Source organism: Lissotriton vulgaris, chromosome 4_1, assembly GCF_964263255.1.
Source record: "Lissotriton vulgaris chromosome 4_1, aLisVul1.2, whole genome shotgun sequence".
Taxonomy (NCBI): Eukaryota; Metazoa; Chordata; class Amphibia; order Caudata; family Salamandridae; genus Lissotriton; species Lissotriton vulgaris.
Genome location: NC_141691.1, coordinates 2,010,927,957 through 2,010,950,752, shown reverse-complemented (window position 1 = coordinate 2,010,950,752; position 22,796 = coordinate 2,010,927,957). Strand labels below are relative to the sequence as shown.

General features: G+C 47.1%; 1 protein-coding gene across 1 annotated transcript in view; it reads left to right on the top strand.

Moving 5' to 3' along the window:
- The first annotated feature begins 4,880 nt into the window (after nucleotides 1–4,880).
- Nucleotides 4,881–22,796, top strand: part of EPPK1 (epiplakin 1) — a 172,636-nt gene continuing 154,720 nt past the window's right edge. The window contains exon 1 of the mRNA XM_086966387.1: nucleotides 4,881–4,970. The gene's annotated coding sequence lies outside the window, so the exon portion shown is untranslated. The remainder of the gene's footprint in view (nucleotides 4,971–22,796) is intronic.

Below are 22,796 nucleotides of genomic sequence, written 5' to 3'. Positions count from 1 at the left end.
CTGGCTTTAATCGTTGGTGGCAGAGTGTTCCACAGCTTGGGGGCTGACACCAGGAATCTTCTATCGCCCCATGAGACCGTTTTTGTCCGGGGTATAACAAGATCTCCTGAACAAGATGACCGTAGTGTTCTAAGCGGACGATAAGGGGTCAGATTGCGGACAAGATGTGCTGGTCCTTGGTTGTGCAACGCTTTATACACAATGCACAGGGTCTTGAACTTTATCCTGTTTTTGATGGATAACCAATGCAGCTCTTTGATGGTCTTAGAGGCAGAGTGATGTTTAGGGATATTTCCCAAGAGCCTCGCACAGAGTTTTGTATTGTTTGTAATTTATTCAAGACTCCATCCTGTGCATTGAGGAACAGGGCATTGCAGTAGTCCAAGATGGACAGCACAAGGGAGGTGACAAGAGTTTTTCCGGCTTTATCAGGAAGGAAAGGGAGGATTTTTTTGATTAGCTTCAGCTTATAAAAGGCTGAAGAGGTAATCTGGTTGGCATGTGGGTGGAACGTGAGGCGGTCATCAAAGATGACTCCCAGATTCCTCACTTTGCTGACAGGCTCGGGGGGAGAGCCTAAGGAGGAAGGCCACCAATTGGATGACAACTCAGGTGTTAATTGTCCAAAGATAACTACCTCTGTTTTATCTGAGTTTAACTTTAAGCAATTGGAGGCCATCCAATTTCCTATTGCCATCATGCCAGCCCTAAGGTCACCTGCCACTTTATAGCCATTGTTCTTGATGGCTAGAACCAGCTGGGTATCATCAGCGTAGGACGTGAGGCTCATCCCATAAGCCCGAATGACATTGGCTAAGCCCAACACGTAGATGTTAAAAAGTGTCGGGCTTAGGGATGAGCCTTGAGGTACTCCGCATGGCAATGACATGGTGGACGAGTGAAATGGTCCCGTTGTAACTACCTGAGTTCTATCAGCTAGAAAGGAGGCCAGAAGTTTGCTGGCAGTCCCTTGTACACCCAGGCCCTCGACACGGTCAATCAAGGTGGTATGATCGACCGCGTCGAAGGCTGCAGGCAGATCAAGTAGTATCAGAACTGCTGTACCCCCAGTGTCACGGATGAGTCTGATGTCATCAGATGCTTTAATCAGAGCTGTCTCAGTCCCATGACACTGGCGGAACCCAAACTGAGTTTCGTCAAGTAGCTGGTGTTGTTCCAAAAACGCGGAGAGTTGTTTATTCATAGCTTTTTCAGCTATTTTGGCCAGGACCGGTAGGTTGGCTATAGGTCGGTAGCTTTTGGGTTCGTCCTTATCCAAATGTGATTTCTTTAACAGAGGTTTTATAATGGGTTTTTTTAAACTTTCAGGGTAGATACCTGTTTTAAACATGGCATTGCATATGGAGGTTATGGCCGGGGTAATCTCCTCTAAGACTGGCACTAGAACTTTGAAAGGACAGGGATCAAGTGCTGAACCTGATCTGATGGTAATAATTATGTCCATAATTATTAGGTGGGAGGCTAGCGGGCGACAGGAAGAAGGCAGCCTCCCTCCCCTCCCTTAAGCCAATCACAACACTTCAATAGCATTGTTGTGATTGGTGAGGACGGCGCTGAGCCAGGCGATATGTGGAGGCCATTTTCTCTATGTAGGCTGCATAAAATCCAGAGTGCGCATGAGTGGTTTGGTCAGCCCCAGAGGGCCGACCAAACAGTCAGAGCCCGCAACATTGGGCAAGCCACTCATCCCTGACCCGCCCACCCACCCGCCCCCAACCAGGCATACCCTTCAGCTTTCTCACAGTGCGAGAATCAGAAACATAAAATGGTATTTCTAATACCATTTTATGTTTCTGCTTCTCACGCTGTGAGAAAGCAGTGGGGCGACACTCCTCCACCCTAATGAGGAGCCGCCCCTGGGTAAACAAGTAATAAAGAGATGCAATTTTACCCAGATAGTATGAATAGTTAATAGCATAACAAAATATTAGACTGTGCGATATTATGCTACTTAGTTTATTCATTCTTGCCACATAATTTTTCTTACCCTGCTACATAAATTGGTCCTCCACTGTTTCATAGTTCCAGTATTCCTGGTTGAGTGCTAAATTTGAGTATGGAAAAGGGAAGTGCGACTTCAAAGTATGTCACACAAAGTAGTATCTGGGTGGCTGCAAATGACATGGTGACCTATCAAGCCGGACTATGTGCAAATGTGCCTGTGAGTTTAGTGAGTGTAAGCTGTGAGTTGAATGTGTCGCACATTTACAAAAAAATTCTTTAGTGTTTTTAGTGGAAAATTACGCAGGTAAGATATCGTACAGAATTATATTGGAGTGGAGCGATGCAGGCGAGATACCAAATGTACCATACAGTTGGTTAACTCCAATCATTTTAGTGTGTAAGGTGAACTGTGAATTAAGGTTGTAAATGGACCTGGCTGGTCCTTCTTTAATGAACTTGCAAAAATTGCTTTCTATGTTGTCAAGTGCCACCATGTGTGTCACCTTTCTTTCAACAAGAGCATTCCACCAGGTAGTATTAAATGAGAGGTCAAGGCATTTACACTGGTCATCACATCTAGAGGATGTGAACCAATCCAATCCACATCTCGTTAAATCTTTTAAAGGCTCAAGACGGGGTTGTGTCATCCTGGGTTGGCATTCAGTTTATTACAATGTTTTAGGTGAGTTTAGCCAGAAAATAATTAGTCTGACGCATAAGGTCACCTCGGAATACTGAATCCCAAAGGAAGGATACACATGCCTATGGCGACAGAGGTAGAGATGAGGGTTTGGAAATTTAAAGAATGTAGGATGAGCTGCAAGTCAGTCACTCCAAAAGCAACTCCTCTAACACCACTGAAATATAAACTGGTTCCTCTGCAAACGTAGGGCATCTATATAATAAGGCTATTTGCCTCATCGCCAGCAAAATCATAGGTATGAGTTAGTACTAGTAGAAGGGTGTCCATTTCTTCACCCTCCTCCCCCACCCAGTCATTACAGACACTGTTTCCAGTCCTGGACCTGTGTGTCAAAGCCTAATGCATTCTGGGTGTTATAGTTTTTTCTGGTTGCCATTGAACTTATTAGAACAACGCACCTGAAAACAAGGATTTGTATGTGAAAGGTTCATCACTGGAGAAATGATATGTGAAATGCATGGATTTTCCTTTCACGTAATTATGTACAATTTTAAGAAAATTACTGAAAATCACATAAAATTTAAATCCGTCATTTAGTGCGATATTTTAGCACAAAATGCGTCCATGTGTACATTTTTTACATGTAGATGCATTTCACGTTTAAAAGGCGACGCTAGCAACTGCTGCTCTAAATGTTTGTGTTGTTCCTGCACTCCTGCGATGTAATTTTATAGTGAATGGTGGCATAATTACACAATCTTGTGCAATGGCGCTAATTTCAGACATGTTCCCAAAATTACTCTAATTACACCAGCATAATTATTGTTTGGCCTGGTCTACACTGGAGACAGTGTCTGTAATGACCTGAAGGGAACCTGTCAGTGTCACCCTCATAGGTAGATTATTTCTCCCAAGTACTCGCTGGTCAGGTCTGTAGGTAATGATTTTGAAACAAAAGGATTTCCTGCGAGCTGGTATTTGGAAGCTGGTTGCATTTTGTATCAGAATAGATGCTGGGCTTCATAAAAATGTGTTGTGTGTAGCATGGAAGGGCACCATATATTATCCTGGAGCGAATGGGCTGGTTGAAAGAATGAATAGAGTACTTAAAGAAGCTATTAAATGGGGTGTGGAAGCTTGAATATCTAGGAAAATAATGTTGCAACTCCACTTTATTGAATAGTAGGACTGAAAAGTCACCTTTTCTATTATTGAGAGGAAGGAAACCAACAATAAGATTGTGTGGGTGTGCGAATGTGCATGTCTGCATGTAGGAAGCAGGTAATCCTCTTTGCTGATGTGGCAGGATGCAGGCACTTTTGTGTGTTAAGGTGGGGACAGGGCCAGGCACTGCTCTCTCTGAGTGTGTGCTCTTTTGTTGTGCATGTGCGTCTGTGTGGTAGGAAGCAGGCTTAGTTCTTTGTGGATACGGTAGAGACTGCCAGGCAGGCACTATGCGCTCTATGAGTGTGTTGATGTCGGTTGTTGGTATTACTCTCTGTGGGTGTGTAGCATAGTGTGGAAGTAGGCAATGCTCCGTGAGTGCGTGTGTGGTAGGAGGCAGGCACTGCTCTGTTGGTGGTTGAGTGTGGTCGGAAGTAGAAGGTAGACATTGCATTGGCCTCTGGGTGTGTTGATGGAAGTTGCTGGAAGTGCTCTCTGTGGGTGTGGGAGACAGTACTGCTCTCCTTGGGCGTGTAGCGTGCGCTTTCTTGTTGTGTCTGTGTTTGTGGTAGGAAGCAGCACTGCTCTCCGTGGATACGGCAGGGGACGCCATTATTGTATTATTCTGGCACTGCTCTCTGGTTGTGGAGGAGGCAGGAGCCAGGCACTGCATTCTGTGACTCTGAACACAGGCAAATGGCAATGCATGCAATCATATTCCCGGTGGCCACGCGTAGTGCCTGACACAGACTGTTTTGCTTCCGGGATTACAAAGAATTTTACTTCAGGCGTGAACGAACGGTGGTGGTTTTCGCCACATTGGAGGGATGAAATGCTACGTCGGCCCTGGATTCCAGCAAGTGGCCCGTAAAGTAGTTGCAGCTGGCAACAACCCCCCCGTCGAGCTATTTCAGTGCCATGCACTCCTCGGTAGAAGTAAGCGCTGCAGAGACAGGCACTGCCCTCAGGGTGCGGTCACAGGCACTACTGCGTGGAGGTGTAAGGAGGTTGGCATGTGTACGTAGGAGGGTCCTATGGGGGAAGGGCCGGACGGACTCGGCTGGGAGGGGTGTGTGATATTTAAGGCGGGGAGTAGGAAAGAGCTGGTGCTGGAGCTGGTGCATTGCCTCAGAGCACACAGGCTGGGAGCGCTGCAGCCGAGGGCTCCGGGACCGACACGGGACACCTGCGGAGCACGGTAAGGGGTCTTGTGTGACACAACGGTGTTTCTGGGGGCTGGCGGGGGAGGGTGGATGCAACGGGAGGCTTTCCGCTCGTGTTTGTGAGGTATGTGGGGGATTTCTGCGGCACAAGCAACTTTTCACTGTACTTCGTTCAGTCTCGTTTTCTTTTCTGTTTTTTTGTTTTAATTTTTCTAACTTATTTCTTCCTTTCTTGTTCGTTCTTTCTTTCTTTGGTTTGTTTGTTTCTTTTTCTTTATCCCCTTTCATGCTTGTTTTCTTCCTGTGTTTCATTCCTTCTCTTTAATTCAATGTGTTTCTTTCCTGCTTTTTCACATCTTTTTTTCTTGTGTTTCTTTTTGTCTTCCTTCCTTTCACCCTAAACCTTATTTATTTTTTCTGTTTTCCACTCCCAGGCCAGGTGAACGGATAGTACTGGCTACTGCTGTCTCTTTTGGGGTTCCCTGTCAACATTAATGCATCCCAGAGCCCCAAAAAAGGGATGAAGATTGATGGATCAGTACTGTCTAGTGATGTGATATTCCCAGCAGGCGTTGAGATAATCCTGGCTCATGATTGGCTAGTCTTGGCTGGTGTTAATCCTTGTAGGTGCTGGCTTGATCTCAGATGAAGATTGTCCTCGCTGCTGATGGATTAGTACTGTCTGGTGATGAGACAGTCCTGGCTGGTGACGGGTTAGTCCTGGCTAGTGATGTATTAGTACTGTCCGGTGATGTGATAGTCCCAGCAGAGGATGAGATAGTCCTGGCTTTTGATGGGCTAGTCCTGATTTGTGATAGGCTATTCCGGGCTGGTCATGTGTTACTACTGGCTAGTGATAGTCCTGGCTGGAGATGAGTTAATCCTGGCTGGTGAAGGGTTAGTCCTGGCAGGTGATAATCCTGGCTGGTAATGGAGTAGTCCTGCCTGCTGATGGGTTAGTCCTGGCTGCTGATGGGTTAGTCCTGCCTGCTGATGGGTTAGTCCTGCCTGCTGATGGGTTAGTTCTGCCTGCTGATGGGTTAGTCCTGCCTGCTGATGGGTTAGTCCTGGCTGCTGATGGGTTAGTCCTGCCTGCTGATGGGTTAGTCCTGCCTGCTGATGGGTTAGTCCTGGCTGCTGATGGGTTAGTTCTGCCTGCTGATGGGTTAGTCCTGCCTGCTGATGGGTTAGTCCTGGCTGCTGATGGGTTAGTCCTGGCTGCTGATGGGTTAGTCCTGCCTGCTGATGGGTACGTCCTGGCTGCTGATGGGTTAGTCCTGGCTGCTGATGGGTTAGTCCTGGCTGCTGATGGGTTAGTCCAGGCTGCTGATGTGACAGTCCTTGTTGACAATAGTTCTAGCTAGTGATGCCATGAATGTTCCTGGCTGGTGGTGGGGTGGTTCTTGCTTGTGATGGTACGTGCTAGAGTGTGATGTGTTAGCCCTGGCAGGTATTGCAGTAGTTCTGGTTGTCAGTGGGTAGTCTTGGCTGGCGAGGGGGTAATCTTGGCTGGGGGTCGGTAGTCGTGACGGGTCCCGGCTGGTGATACTCTAGACACGTGACATCCCACTGTGGTGCTGTCCTCATACCCAGCAAGTGTCGCTCTGCCCTGTTTCTGAGTTACAAACAGTTTGTTTAACCAGTCTCTAGTTGTGAACAGCACGCTCCAAGGACTGGTTCTGTTTATAATCAGTGCACCTGCACTGCCCGAGAAGACAGACAGCACAACAGCAAATTAAATCTACTCCTGCTTACGAACAGCAGGTGTAGTCTGTCTTTGCTTACAAACAGCACGGAAATCCTTGCTTACAAACAGCACTGCAATATGTTGTTGTTTACAAACAGCACGGAAATACTTGCTTACAAACAGCACTGCAATATGTTGTTGTTTACAAACAGCACGGAAATCCTTGCTTACAAACAGCGCTGCAATCTGTTTTTGTTTACAAACTGCACTGTAACCCATGCTTACAAATAGCATGTGTTGTCTATCTCTGTTTACAACAGCACTGCAGCCTGTCTTTGTTAAAAAGCAGCAGTGCAGCCTGACTCTGCTTGCATACAGCACGGTGGTCTGTGTCTCTGTTTACAAACTGCACTGTAGCCCATGCTTACAAATGGCATGTGTTGTCTATCTCTGTTTACAACAGCACTGCAGCCTGTCTTTGTTAAAAAGCAGCAGTGCAGCCTGACTCAGCTTGCATGCAGCACGGTGGTCTGTGTCTCTGTTTACAAACTGCACTGTAACCCATGCTTACAAATAGCATGTGTTGTCTATCTCTGTTTACAACAGCACTGCAGCCTGTCTTTGTTAAAAAGCAGCAGTGCAGCCTGACTCTGCTTGCATACAGCACGGTGGTCTGTGTCTCTGTTTACAAACTGCACTGTAACCCATGCTTACAAATAGCATGTGTTGTCTATCTCTGTTTACAACAGTCATGCAGCCTGTCTTTGTTAACAAGCAGCAGTGCAGCCTGACTCTGCATGACTCTTTTTGCTTGCAACAGTATGTGTAGCCTGTCTCTGGTCACAAACAGTACTTTAGACGCTGTTTACAAACAACTTTTGCTGTCGGTCTCTGCCTACAAACAGCTGTCTGTCTGCTTACAAACAGCGCACTCTGTCTCTGCTTACAAACAGAGCGTGCTGTCTCTGCTTACAAACAGAGCGTGCTGTCTCTGCCTACAAACAGCACATACTGTCTCCTCTCTCTGCTTACAAACATGCGTGCTGTCTGACTCTGCTTACAAACAACGCGTGCTGTCTGACTCTGCTTACAAACAACGCGTGATGTCTCTGCTTACAAATTACGCATGCTGTCGGTCTATGCTTACAAGCACACATACTGTCTCCTCTCTCTGCTTACAAAGAGCGCGTGCTGTCTATCTCTGCTTACAAACAGCGCGTGCTGTCTCTTCTTACAAATAGTGCATGCTTGTCTGACTCTGTTTACAAACAACGCGTGCTGTCTCTGCTTACAAATTACGCATGCTGTTGGCCTCTGCTTACAATGCACGCTCCACATGCTCCGGGGCTCTCCATCCCCCCACACCAACACACATTTTATGAAATTCAGCTTTCCTGCTAAATTTGAAATTCCTTACTTTCAAAGCCTTTCTGCCTTAAAACGATGACACCCAATCAGGACATAACCTGTCTGTGGGATTTTCATCTCTAACTGAAAGAGTCAAATATAAACTAAAATTCCTCTCATACGAACTGTCGCATTATTACGAGCTCTGCCAGATAATCTCTAGGACATAAAGCGGGTTTTCTCCATAAAATGGGCACATTGGCAGCTTTTGTGCAGTACCAGACTTGAGAGACAGTTCTAACAAAAGCTGTTATAGTGGATGTATTTCTCGGTTTTTTATTACCATACACTAGCCTAGGGCTCTTAATGCAGATTTTCAAGTCTTGACTATGAATGCACGCGCACTCTAAGTTGTGAGACATTTTGTCAGCTTATAGTGGGCTTGGAGCCTTCACTCTCTTTACTATTGGTCGGCATTCATTGTCACTCTCATTTGCTTGCTTCTTATTTGATGGCTTTTGTGTGCCTTACTTCCCGATCAGGAGACTGTCCCTCCCCTGGAGCATGGACCTGTTACTGTGTCCTTACACTGCTCATTTGTTTGGTGCTTTTTATTTATTTTTAGTTAAGCACTTTATAAAAGTGTGTGTGTTTTCCAGCTGTCTCCGCCCTATGCTTTTCTGTCCCCCATCTTCATGTTGCTCTGTTTTGCCATGTGCTTCCGCGCTCCTCCCCCTCTCCATGTTTCTCTGTCTTGCTTTTTGCTTCTGTGCCCCAAAGCTCGGTCTTCCTGTTGCTCTATCTCTCGGACTGTTTCTGTGCTCACCCCCGCCACCCGTTTAATTTTGTTGGCATGTCCATGCTTGGTGCCACTGCCTACAAAATAACATGGCTATCCATGTCAAAAGTTTTGGGGATGCACCAGTAGTGCTTTGAGGCATGGTTAAAACCCATTGGCAAAGGAAATTGGTCCCAAAGGTGAAGTCTATTAGCTTAGCCAGTGCTTGTTTGTTTAGTGATGCAAATATAGACACCTGAGCCTAAGTCTATTCCAGGGCTGACTCTTCCACTGACTGTTCTTGAGGGCCTTCTCGTGAGATAACCAAACCCCTCCCAATCTCCCCATTCTGAGCCACAGCCGCGGATGTAGAATGAGAATATAGGGGAATTATCTCACAATAACATCTTCTAGAATATTCATTAATACTATGACAAACAACATCCTGATTCACTAATTGTAAAGTTTCGATCTTAGAAACCAGCTACCCCTCAATCACTCAATGACTGCGTCTTTGCCTTTGACCGTGTGCAGTGCACTGCTGCCTTTCAGCTAGGTTTGGGCTTCATAAATACCACCCATATTTATTGCTTAGAGTACTTGACAAGCAATGTCAATTGGAAGCCGTGGGGGTGAGACATCATAATGACAAGAGAAACAAACCAGCAGGGAAAGTTATGTCACTCAGAATCTGATTAGCTGGAGGAGCATTATTACATCACAACAGAAAGGAGGTCTTCAATAGCAGTGATATCCATCACTGTAAACATTCTGATTCGTCACATCATAGGAGGCTTGCTCTGATTGGTGGTAGACCTTCCTGGATGACAGCATGTTTTTGAGACTTTACCAGCTCTGTCTGAAGAAGCTGGGGTCGCCTCAATACCAAGAAGGTGAGCGCCTAAAAATAAGAGCGTGCAAAAGATGTTTTCACCAGCAAAGTTAGTGATTTTGGAGGTCAGTAAAAGAGGAAAGATTCCCAGTTTCACAAGGCTGGAGAATGTTATGCCAATTTAGTGCCCATGCCATGCACCTGTGCGGGGATTGGCCCAAAAGACCTACCAGAAGCACCGTCCAGCCTACTGGCTGTAAACACCCGGCCTGGAGTTCCAAATGTTGCACTACCGCTGGGGAAGGCTGTCAGGAGAGAGGGGTGGAGGTTGATGGTTTCACTGTACTAGACAATGTTTGCAAGATATATTCTGCCTACCTTTAGGAGTATGACCTTAGTATTGAAGATTTTTATCTAGCACCTGTATTAACTGATTTGCCTCTAGACCCGTGAGTAATTGTAAGAATATGCGAAATATGTGTTATTTGCTTTTACGTAATTAATTACGCGAATTTTTGTGGCAATTATCGTGATCAAATCCTTTAGTGCTATATTTCAGCGCGAAATGCATCCCCATATCAATTTTTGACACAAAAATTGAGCGAATAAGACAATTGACACAGACAACAACCGCTTGTGTGCTGGTGGTTTTCTTGGTTCCCGCCCCCTATAACTTTTTCTTCAAAGGTAGCGTAACTACATGACATGGTGCTGTGGCGTCATTTCGAAAATCCGGGAAACAAGCATAATGCGAATTTCCAGAAATTAGACGAATTACGCCAGTGTGACTTCAATTTACCCCAAATATAGTAATTATCATTATTCCCCAACTTGATATAACAATATGTGGCATGTGGGGAGGGCAGTTCCGGCTTAAGGCAGCCGCCACACCCAGCAGGGACATGTGTAAGCCCCGAGGCCCCAGAGCAGGCGTGCGTCCATTAAATGCACCGACTCCATTCTTAATAACGGATATCTTTAAGGTCTGCCCACCAAGAAACAAGTTGGGCCATCAGCGAGGGTTCAGGAACCGCGAACTGCCCCAAATTACCAATAGATTATTAATCGTTCAATGGCGCCTTTGGACAGCGGGCCCAGGTGACGGGACTCCTGTTGGTTTAAAGGGCCAGGCCGGCTCCGAGACTCTGACACCGGGGTAAGAATGCGCCTTCCCTGGAGACAGCAGGCGCGTCCGAAGAATGCGTTTATTGGCGACCACAGAACATGTTAATGAGATGAATCCACCCCTGGGCGGGCTGCGTCACAGCAGTCATTAGAGAGCGGAAAATGTGAGCGAGCGTCTGTGAATGCGCGGCTGTGACGTCACGACACCGGACACCAGCCTTTGAAAGAAGACGGGCTATGATGATGAGAGTAAAACATCACACCCATGGGGAGAAGGCTAGTCAATCTGAAGAAGCATTGGCAAAGACAACAGGACATTAGATCTTTTCGCCATCATGTTGCAGATTAAAGTAGGTGGACGGGTGAAATGCAGCCGTGGATGATAGAAAAAATGAAACCTGAATGAGGATACCTTAATCACGGGCGGCATTGTGTTTCAAAAACCGGAAGTGCAGTTCAGTTTACTGGAAGCCACAGTAGCGTAAAGAAGGCAACGAATATTCACCCACGCATGAGAGTAGAAGGCCCTCTTAAACCAAACAAGCATTGGCATAGCCAATAGGTCTCGCCTTTGGGACCTTAAAAGTGTTTAGCTAAGCAACAGGTGTTGTTGCACCAAGGATATTGTGCTGCATAACTAAATACTGATAAGATCCCAAAAGCAAGATCTATTGGCTATGCCAATGCTTGTATTCTGATGTCCCTGATGCAAGCTACAGGGTCAATATACCTTTAGAGTGAATGTAGCGTTTTCGAAGTGTCCACATGGATAGCCCATGCTCTTTCGATGTAGAGACTTGTATATTAACCATCTATAACAAGCTTGATAGGCCACATTTCCTAAGCCTGATGCACATCTCAGTGAGAATTTAGGTACGTCACAAGAACTGAATGAGATTCAAGTAATGTTGTGGGAAAACCCAGTGGGCTACTTGGCTAGCTGCAGTTTCTGCAATTTAAATGCAGGGTATCGCTTGTTTACAGTTTTGGCTAGTGTGTTTGGTGCCCGTCTGAGCAGAACTCCCTTTATTGAACTCTGAAAGCTAAAAGGCTGAGTTTGCCCGCCATGATGTTAACCCGTGTTCTGCAGCTTGCGAAGGTGCTGCATTACCCGCCCACACGGCTTCGAGAGTATCATTTGTGAGTAGACTGCAGCAATTTGGTGTTCTATATTCCTTCACAGTTTAATACTTTAGAATCCATGTAGACATTGTAGTTTGACGCTGACATTTGCAATGATTCGAGAGTCCTGAGATTTATTCCTGGGACGGCAACCCCTTAAGTTGGTCTGTAAGAGCGGCGTAAGTGGTATGCAGAAACCAGATATTTTTAATAAATTAATGCAGAGATGTGTTTGATGGACTTACTGCAGTTTTAAAACGTTGCTTTCAAAGGCACAAGAAGGGTAATCTTTATTATTACATTCTACAACAAGAAGAGAATAAACTGTAGATTTCGTAGCCTTCTGTTACATGAAAGAAACCTCTTTGTGATAATAGCAAAACAAGCGTGCGAAAGACCGTGAAAGCTATCACGATTGCGGGGACACACTCTGTGGTCGGGGAGGGGTGGAGCGTGGCGAGCAGCATTGGAGAGGCGGAGCGAGGCGCGCTTGCTTGTGCGTGTAATTGCAAGCTGGTGGCCAAGCCTTTGGTAGCACTTTTAAAACCCGCTTAGAAAATGTCTTGCAGAGCAGCGCATGCGCGGACTCAGCGAGACCTAAAAACCAATATGGTTGAAAAAATGCGCTATGAGGCGGCCTGTGCCGGCCGGGACCCAGCAGCAACTCGTCCGCAATGTTGGAGGAGCGTCGCCCCACTGGCTCAGTACCAGCAGCTGAAAAATAAAATGATATTGTAATATCGTTTTATTTTTCAGCTGCTTGCTGAGCCAGCGTGTGAAAGGAGGGGCCTGGTTGGACCATAGCAGATGGAGCGCAGCGATGTGCCCTGCTAAGTGCGCATGTCTGTTTGGCCAGAAAACAGAGATGTACAGTTAGCCTTCTCCAACCCAGCTGTGTTGTACAGCGGGTTGAGGAACCAGCACAAACTCTCTGTGCCTGAGCGAGCGTTAAACCAGCCCACTCAGGCCAATACCCACCCTGTTCTTATGCTTGGTAATAGAACCTGAGAGCAGAGCAGGGATTCGAGGGGGAGTCTCTGCTGCTGTCCCAGGGACTGCTTGAAGCAGGAAGCAGAGGAGGACAAGGCGCGAGACACAAGGCGCCCGGTAGCATCAGGTAAATTTTACTTATTATTCCTCCCTGCACTCCCCCTCCACCCGCCCCACTAGTTTTATTTGTATCGACCGCCACTGGTTACAGCTATCTTTTTCATTATGGCCGGGGTGTGGCATTGTAGAAGCAATATGCCATAAGCAACAAAAAAATGAATTGTATTTAAAAACAAATCTGGGAACTCGAAAATAGCACAAACATTTGCAATAACCTGAAGCCCTGGTGGGAGAGTAAAGGTGACGTCAAGCAGCTCCCGCTGTATGTCACATGGTAACATCTTGAATGAATTTACCATGACTCGTGGCCGGCCAGAGGCAAAAAAGAAACAAATGCTGTGAGACAGGTAAGTTTCTGGGGAATGCTTGTGCCGCGAGCCCGCAGGAAGACTAGTGGGGAGTGAATTATGCTGTGTCTCTGCATCCGGAAACGAAAGTCATCCACTTCAGTTGAAGCCAAAATGCAGGGGTGCTGAGCCAGCAGCCCCTGGCCAGGCTTCTATGCACTGCTACAGTCAGTGCTGCATTCGAGAGTCTGCAATGTAATGGAGGGACACGATGAACTCAGTTGTCTTTGCAATTGGAGCAGTAGGGTTACACGAAGCCGCCATTGCATCATAGAAGTGGCAACAGTACATTAACCAAAACCAAAAAAAACAGTGCTATAAAGAGGTGGGCACTGGCAGTGTTATAGTGTTTTTATTCATTATGGCAGTTGGGGAGGTGAGTATGAGGAATAACAAAGGGGGTGGAAGAGAAATTAGCAACCCAATGGGGGCGGGCAGGGCATAAGCAACACAGCAAATAGATCATCAATTATTAAATGGCGCCTTGCAGAGAGCTAGTGCCCAAGTGAAAGGGACTCCTGGTGGTTTTTGATGGCCTGGTCAGCTCTGAGACTGACACCAGAGGAATGCACCTTCCCTGGAAACGCCAGCCGGGTCAGGCATGTCCAACACAGCAAGGTGGGGAAGGGAATAAGCAACATGGACCGTGCATTGGTATGGGGTTATGGAACACAGATGTGAATGTGGGGCACGACAGAGGAAGAAGTAACAAGGATGGTTATACTGATGGGCCGTCCGCTGCTGGCGCTGTGCTTGAGGAAAGGGGAGAAGGAGAATAAATTAAGAATAGTACCTCAATCACAGCGCCAGCAGCAGGACCCTAATCTAGATGAAGTCATCAGTACTTGGTCCCTGCTCCCGCCGCAAGAGAAGGAAGTGAAGTTGACTACCACTGCCCAATTGAAAGGCAGCTGATGTGAGTGGTAATGAATACCACAAACGGTAAGTAATGGGCAGTCTCCAAGCCCTTCACTGTTTACAGCACCCCTCGCAGCAACAGCATATGAGCGCTGTTAGGCGAGACCTAAAAAGGACCGGGGAAGAGGACGACTGAACTATTGTCTGAGAAGGGCGGCATGCAAAAACACAGACTGAGGAAACATCTTAAGCACAAACAGATGACAAAACACAGATTAAAACCATGACCTAAGATAAACACCGCCCTACAAAAGTAACCCACCCGCACCTAACGCCACAGTCAAACACCTGCCCATGCGGGAGGTTTGAAGGTAGAATAGTAAGTTGTTCTCCCTCATCATCTTAACATGCAGGTGTTCTAACATAGCATTACGTCCCGCTACTGAGGGCTATACCAGTCTGGGCTCGCTTTAGCACTGGTGGCGCCCGTTGGGACAGCCTTTGTTGCCCCCTTTCCCATAACCTCCTTCTCCACAGACTGCCTTACTACCGATTCCACTAGTGCCCCTCATCTCTCCATGACCCCTCTCTCAGAAGTATTCATTTTCCTTTATAGCACTACTCATACTAATGTAGAGAGTCTAAGCACTTTACATCACATATACATGTTAGAGAGACAAGGAATCATACAGTGTGTAAATCAATGTATAGGAAATGTTACGAAAGACAATGAGGACTACAAGGTATAGGAGCCACGTGTCATCCATACTAATAGGCAGTATATTTTAAGCATGCCTGATCTGGAGAAGCACAAACTCAGGAGTTAAAACATAACACTGAGGTGGTGTTGACTTTACCAATAAGAATTTATTTCTAGAAAAACTAACCTTTGTTGATGCTGGTACATCACTCACTGTGCTATATTGGAACAATTGGAACTTATTAACTGCAAAAGTATCTCTGTGACAAAAGCAGTAACCAACTGAGCTATCCACATAAAATAGAGTTCTGTGATCTGCATGTTACACATGATTTGCAGCAGGCACATTTACCCTCTGCACTACTTTATGATGAGTCAAAACTGCTATTAGACAACATTTGGATCTCTCTAGCAGGTACATTAACCAGCACAGTTATCTTGACATTTATATTATTGTCTGAAAATTGGCAGGCACACAAAGAACTCTGAAGCAGGTGTTTTTAAACCCATAAAATTGCACTAGTTGCACCGCCCTAGAGCTAGCACTGATACCAGTTGTTAATGCGCTCTCCCTGAGTTATTGCCAGGACCATTGGAATTACATAATTCTGTGGCCGCTTCTTTTTTCTCATAATATAGCCTTATAGCCCGCCGTAGCGGGCCATACCGGCTACTAAAGGCCTGCTCCAGCGTTAAAGGCCCGAGCCAAAGGCGAGGGCCTTTAGAAGGAGAGCAGGACTTTAATATACGGTATAGTCCAGCTACGAAGGGTTGTAATGCTATTAGAACATTATGCCACTAGAGGGAAGAATGTTCTAACATATTAAATAAAGGCCTCTCAGAGCCTGAGAGGGTTTAAATCCCCTCGGGCTTCGAGAAGGCTTTGTTGAATACATTGGACTGTTGCGTTGCAGGCCTTTACCGGCTCGTAGAAGCACAGTACACTCCATTGTCTTCACCTGAGTGCTCCACATTCCAATGTTCTAGTTATGGATATGCCACATTTGCCTCATAATCCCCCATCTGCTGCATAATCTGCAAATTTCATCAAAAAATATATTTCTAGCTTAAATGGATAAAAAGTTTCTAAAAACGTGTCAACATGTGTCTGTGTGCCGGTTAACTGGTCATCTTTCAGTTGCTTATTACTGTGTTTGGTTGCTAAACTGATACTAATTAGATGAAATCTTTGCCTGGACAGTATTACCATGTGAAATAAAATGACAAAATAATGAAGATATACTATCAAAACATGTGCTGTATTTTGCTGCATAATTTGCCTTTTCTTCCCACATAATTTAGTCAGCCTTGACACATAATTTAACGCTCCTCTTCCACATAATTCCAGTGGCCCTGGTTATAGCCTTGATCTGTTTGAAAAAGCCTATAATAGGAGAGGAGGGACATTTGATAACTGCTGTAGTCTGAGGCAAAAATGGCTTTAAAGCTATTAGAACATCAGTGAGAGTGGAATGATACAAATTATAGAGCGAGAAAGAAGCAGAAAGACAAACAATGGAATGTTCGAGCAAGAGGGCTGTATCATAATTCATTCTCAACATTTCCAATGTATAATAATATTTAATTGTTCTTTTTATTTGCCTCTAGATGCATGAGTATTTACTAAAGTGTAAGAAATGTGTGTAATTTGCTTTTACATTACTACGAGAACTTTTGTGAAAATTGCGCGAAGTCCAAATAATTTAGTGCTATTTCAGCTGAAATGCATCCCCCATATCAATGTTTGACGCAAAGGCTTATTTCATACTTTTTCCATGAACCTCGGAAGGATGAAAGTTGGGTTTCACCAGATTTCAGACCCGTGACCTACAAATGGAGCAAATATGCGGTGAAGCAGGTGCATCAACACTAACTCATAAAGCCTAAAGAGCCTTATTTATCAAGTTTGCACCACGCAAAGTAGTGCATGCGCGACAAACCCTAACATGTGATTTCTCAAGCTATGCAAGGCCACTCTGAGTGGCTTGATAAAACAGGAGTAACGCAGCGCAGTGCAAATCGCTGCGTTGCTTTACTCTCATCTAGGATGGCATTCTATGGGCTTTGCGTAGGTGTTCCCACGCAACTCCCACGGATTTTGACAGGCTGCCAGGTTTACCATTGCTGTTAGACCTAGGAATGCGCCAAAATGCTAGTCCTTCCCAGGTGAGGCATATCAAGGAGCGATATCTCCATTTCTCCTCGTGCCTTCCTCTTTCTATGTGAGCTGCGTTCTGCAGCACACATAGAAAGAAGAAAATGCTGCGGGGATTGTTTTTGTGCAGGAAGTGCCCCTTCCTGCACAAAAACAATGCTGCCTGCATCACAGGCACCCTTGCATCATGGTGCTAAGGTGCCTACGTCGGTACTAGGCAGCCCATGTTGCGCCCACGCTGGGCAAAGAATAGGAATGCGCCATATTGTAATAAATATGGCATATTCCTGCCCTGTCCCTGTAACGCAATGCAGCAAGGTGATTTGCTGAGTTACTTTTACATAATAGGCCCCTTGGCATCTCAGCAGCGAGGCCTCATTTAAACCTGGAGACAGAGTGCTGCCCTCCTGTGACCCCCAACCTCCAGCTCAGAGACTGGTCTGTAGTAGGAGCGGTTTGTAGGGAACAGGGGGTGTGCCGTCCCTAGAGACTGCTGTCCACAGAGCAGTGTTGCACGTTCATGGAAATGTCCAGGCCCTGCAGCCAATGCCAGACTGGCTGTACTGGGCATCGGGCATTTCCCCGGGAGGCTGTAAAACTTTGTGGGGGGGCACTTTGGTACTGGGGGCCGGTTTAAAGTAGTGCAGTAGTTCTAAAAGCACTACAGTGTAACTTGAATATCCAACAGTTTTCAGGCAACAATAAAAGTGCCAAGATAACTCTGGTGATTAACCCGTTAACCGCGGCGGTAATTCCGCCGCGGGGCGGGCGTTTCCGTGCGCCGGTGGGGCCACGTCGGCCATTGGCCGACGGCAGCACTGGGGAGGTAGTGCTGCCGTCGGCCAATGGCCGACGGCAGCAAGGAAAGGGTTAATGTACATGCTGGAGAGGGATCTAAGTTTTGTCTAGTAGCAGTTTTGACTCATTTAAGGTAGCTCAGAGGGTAATATCCCTGCTGCAAAGAGCGTGTACAATGCAGATCACAGAAAAGTGTTTTATGTGCATTGTTCAGTGTGTGACCGCTTTTGTCACAGAGATGCTTTTATCACTGTGCAGTTCATAAGTCACAATCGTAATCTAGATTAGAAAATTATGCTTTTTCCCAGTCTTTCATTATCGTAATTTTGCTAAAAAGGGTGTGTTTAGGTAGAAATAAATTCACATTAGTAAAGTAAACTCTAACCACTGTGTTACGTTCTGAATCCTGAGTTTGTGCTTCTCCAGACCAAGCACTCTTAAACCATGCCTACCAGTATGGATGGCATGTGAAAACTTTACCTCATTGTCCCCTTGGCCTTATGTTACATTTTCTATACACTGATTTACACACATGTGATCCATTGTCTCTGTATATATGTGTGTGTGATGTAAAATGCTCTGACACCCTGCACTGGTATGAGGGGTGCTATATAACAAATCAAATACATGTGAGAGAGAGGCTATGGAGAGATGAGAGGCTCTGCTGGAGAGTGATGGTGAAGGAATCACTGAAGAGCCGCAACAAAGATTGTTGAACCCTGGTGCACTCTAAGTGCATCATTTACTATGCTTTAAAAACAATTGAATATATAATTTTAAAAAAGTTGTAGAATGCACCATTTTTGCCTTTTTTTCTCCACATTTTCTTGGGGGGGGGAGACCCCACAATCCCCCTCGTAGTGGTCAGGCTCGCTCTCTGCTCTTGCTAGCTATGCAGCATATGGGTTGGTGTGACACAATTTACCAGGGCTGCTTTGGTTTCCCAGTCCGGCCAGTCCTGCAACTGTGGCTTATTTTAACAGATTTACTAAGATTCTACGCCGTTTTTCGTCACAAAAGTGACGCAAATTGGCGCAAAATCTTTTAGTCCGATTTTTTTACCAGTGCTAAACTTGTTTAGCCTTGAAAATAATGTGAAAGTAATGAGGAGCAGCGTATGCGTTGCATTACTTAGCCCCAAGGGGTCGTACCATAGGTGGTGCAGGGGCGTTCCCAAGCAACGACGCAAGGTTTGTAACGCTAAACTAATTTTAAAAAATAAAGTAGATCAGGTTTAGCAGGGCGGGCTTTAGCACTGGTGGCGCCCTGTACAACAATGTCTGGTGGCGGCCCCCCCCCCGCCCCACCACCACCCCTCACCAATAACCACCTCTGCCACGGATTCCCTCACTAGCACCCTTTAACAGTGCCCCTCAAGACTCCGAAACAGCTGTCTCTTAGATTCATTTAGTATTATTGGGCCACTCATACCAGTGTAAGGTGTCATTGCACTTTACATCACACACACATTATAATCATGCATGTGTTAATCAATGTATAGGAAATGTTACTTCAGACAGGACTACAAGGTGTAGTGTAGGAGTGACACGTCATCGATACTGGTAGGTAGTATACTGTGAGCTTTTATTCTGGAAAAGCACAAATTCAGAAAAAACGTATCTTCATTGTAAGGGGTTCTCTTTAATAATAAGAATTATTTTCTACCCAAATTAACCTTTTTCGTAAGATTAGGATAATCAAAGAATGGGCAAAAAAACATATAGCGCTAACATATACTTTGCAGTTTGCATGCACCTCTTTGATGACAGTTAATAGCTCAATGTTCGATATAAGGATTTTGACATACAAAAGACAAGTAACAAAAGGGGGTCTCTGACAGAAGCAGCAATGCACTGACCTATTTAGATTACATGCACTTTTATCTGCATAGCAGCAGGCATTTTAACCCTCTGCGCTACCTTAGGATGAGTCAAAACTTCCTCTAGACAAACCTCCAGTCTCTTTCCAGAAAGACGATTAATCACCGGAATTATCTTGACATTTTAATTGATGTTTGAAAGTTGCTTGAGGGAAGGAACGCTGCAGCAGGTGCTTTTAAAATGGTAAGATTCTTGCAAAAATGACTCCCCCACCCCAGGACAGAACCCGGTGCGGTGTCACCGGTGGCACCGCCCTAGAGCCGGCCCTGGGGTTAAGTGTCAGAAAACAGCACACCCTTCAACCAGGCGCTATGAAGATAAAATGCTTTTTTTCTCCTTTATGTTTCGACTTCGCATGTGTGCTGCTGCACTGCACTGCACACCGACACCCTTGCACCATGGCTCAAAGGTGCCTCCGTGACGCACGGCAGCTGATGTCAGCGTCACCACTAGGGAGAGGGGAGGAAAGTGCCATATTTTAGTAAATTTGGCGCTCTCCCGCGTTATCCTTCTCAAGCATCGCAGCATTTGCGGCTACTGCGCTGCGTGAGAAATTGGTACATCTAGCCCTAAATGTCGATGTAGATGACAGCTGTCGTAAAACAGCACCGACTGCCGCAAAAACAAACAGAGCAAAATGGCACATCCCCATTATGTGTAAAATGAAGCTAAATAGCTCCCTGGTGCAAATCAGCACTGTCAAGGCGCTTTGTCTAATATAGGCTGAGGTGAACATGGATTGAGGGTAGGCGGGAAATCTGCCAGATACATTTGTGGGAGCAATTTTTCTCAAATGAAGTCTGATTTATGTGCAGGTTGGCTCAGTGCTCCGCCAGGATGTGTACAGCGCAATGACACTGGCTGACTTTCCTTTCCTCCAATGCCACTTGTGCGCAGGGTCACACCGTTGATGGGATTTGCAAGGTTACTAATTGGATTTCACGGATCGAGGAAACGTAGTCCTGTATTTTAAACACATCTCGTAAAATTTTACAGTGGTTCTGAAATGTATTCGGCCGAGTGCGTCTTGAGCCCCATATCAACATGTGCACCCCATTTCTTGCAGACTAGAAATACACCTTATAGAAGTCTCTTATGGCGTCGATGCAGGCGGAGTTTTAAAGCTATATTTAATAATATTTAGAGTGAGAGCACCCGTTCTTGTTTGTAGTGCCTCGCGCCGGTGTACATGCGCCTCCCATGAAGGGCGGTCGGTGGGCACGCCCTGGTACCCAGTGTCGGTTTATCTCCTCTTATCTTCGTGCACCTCTGTATTGATTCGATGAAAGAGCTGCCCCTCTGTTCGCCCTTCCCCCGTCTTTCTCTGTTATGTCCACAATAACTTCTTACTACTTTTCCCGTTTGTGAACATTGCCCCCGCTTCCTGTAGCCTGACGTCGGGTCTGCAGCCTCGGTGGAGTGGAGGGGGGCGGGGGGGGGGGGGGGGGGGATTGGGAGGGGGTGGTGTAGGGCCGGGGCTCGCCGAAGGGCTCTTGCCTGTCCCCTCCCCTGAGACATGCCTCGACAAGCGAACTGTCAAGGAATGTCAGTGAGACTGTCTGACTGTCCTACACCTGGAGCAGAGACCGCAGGGCTCTGACTGTCTCACACCTGGAGCAGAGACCGCAGGGCTCTGACTGTCTCACAGCAGAGACCGCAGGGCTCTGACTGTCTCACACCTGGAGCAGCGACCGCAGGGCTCTGACTGTCTCACACCTGGAGCAGTGACCGCAGGGCTGTGACTGTCTCACACCTGGAGCAGCGACCGCAGGGCTCTGACTGTCTCACACCAGGAGCAAAGACCGCAGGACTCTGACTGTCTCACACCAGGAGCAGTGACCGCAGGACTCTGACTGTCTCACACCAGGTGGAGTGACCGCAGGACTCTGACTGTCTCACACCTGGAGCAGTGACCGCAAGGCTCTGACTGTCTCACACCTGGAGCTGTGACCGCAAGGCTCTGACTTCCTCACACCAGGAGCAGAGACCGCAGGGCTCTGACTGTCTCACACCTGGAGCAGTGACCGCAGGGCTCTGACTGTCTCACACCTGGAGCAGCGACCGCAGGGCTCTGACTGTCTCACACCAGGAGCAAAGACCGCAGGACTCTGACTGTCTCACACCAGGAGCAGTGACCGCAGGACTCTGACTGTCTCACACCAGGAGGAGTGACCGCAGGACTCTGACTGTCTCACACCTGGAGCAGTGACCGCAAGGCTCTGACTGTCTCACACCTGGAGCTGTGACCGCAAGGCTCTGACTGTCTCACACCAGGAGCAGAGACCGCAGGGCTCTGACTGCCTCACACCAGGAGCAGAGACCGCAGGGCTCTGACTGTCTCACACCAGGAGCAGAGACCGCAGGGCTCTGACTGTCTCACACCTGGAGCTGTGACCGCAGGGCTCTGACTGTATCACACCAGGAGCAGAGACCGCAGGGCTCTGACTGTCTCACACCAGGAGCAGAGACCGCAGGGCTCTGACTGCCTCACACCTGGAGCTGTGACCGCAGGGCTCTGACTGTCTCACACCAGGAGCAGAGACCGCAGGGCTCTGACTGTCTCACACCAGGAGCAGAGACCGCAGGGCTCTGACTGTCTCACACCAGGAGCAGAGACCGCAGGGCTCTGACTGCCTCACACCTGGAGCTGTGACCGCAGGGCTCTGACTGTATCACACCAGGAGCAGTGACCGCAGGGCTCTGACTGTCTCACACCAGGAGCAGAGACCGCAGGGCTCTGACTGTCTCACACCAGGAGCAGAGACCGCAGGGCTCTGACTGTCTCACACCTGGAGCTGTGACCGCAGGGCTCTGACTGTCTCACACCAGGAGCAGAGACCGCAGGGCTCTGACTGTCTCACACCAGGAGCAGAGACCGCAGGGCTCTGACTGTCTCACACCAGGAGCAGTGACCGCAGGGCTCTGACTGTCTCACACCAGGAGCAGAGACCGCAGGGCTCTGACTGCCTCACACCTGGAGCTGTGACCGCAGGGCTCTGACTGTATCACACCAGGAGCAGTGACCGCAGGGCTCTGACTGTCTCACACCAGGAGCAGAGACCGCAGGGCTCTGACTGTCTCACACCAGGAGCAGAGACCGCAGGGCTCTGACTGTCTCACAC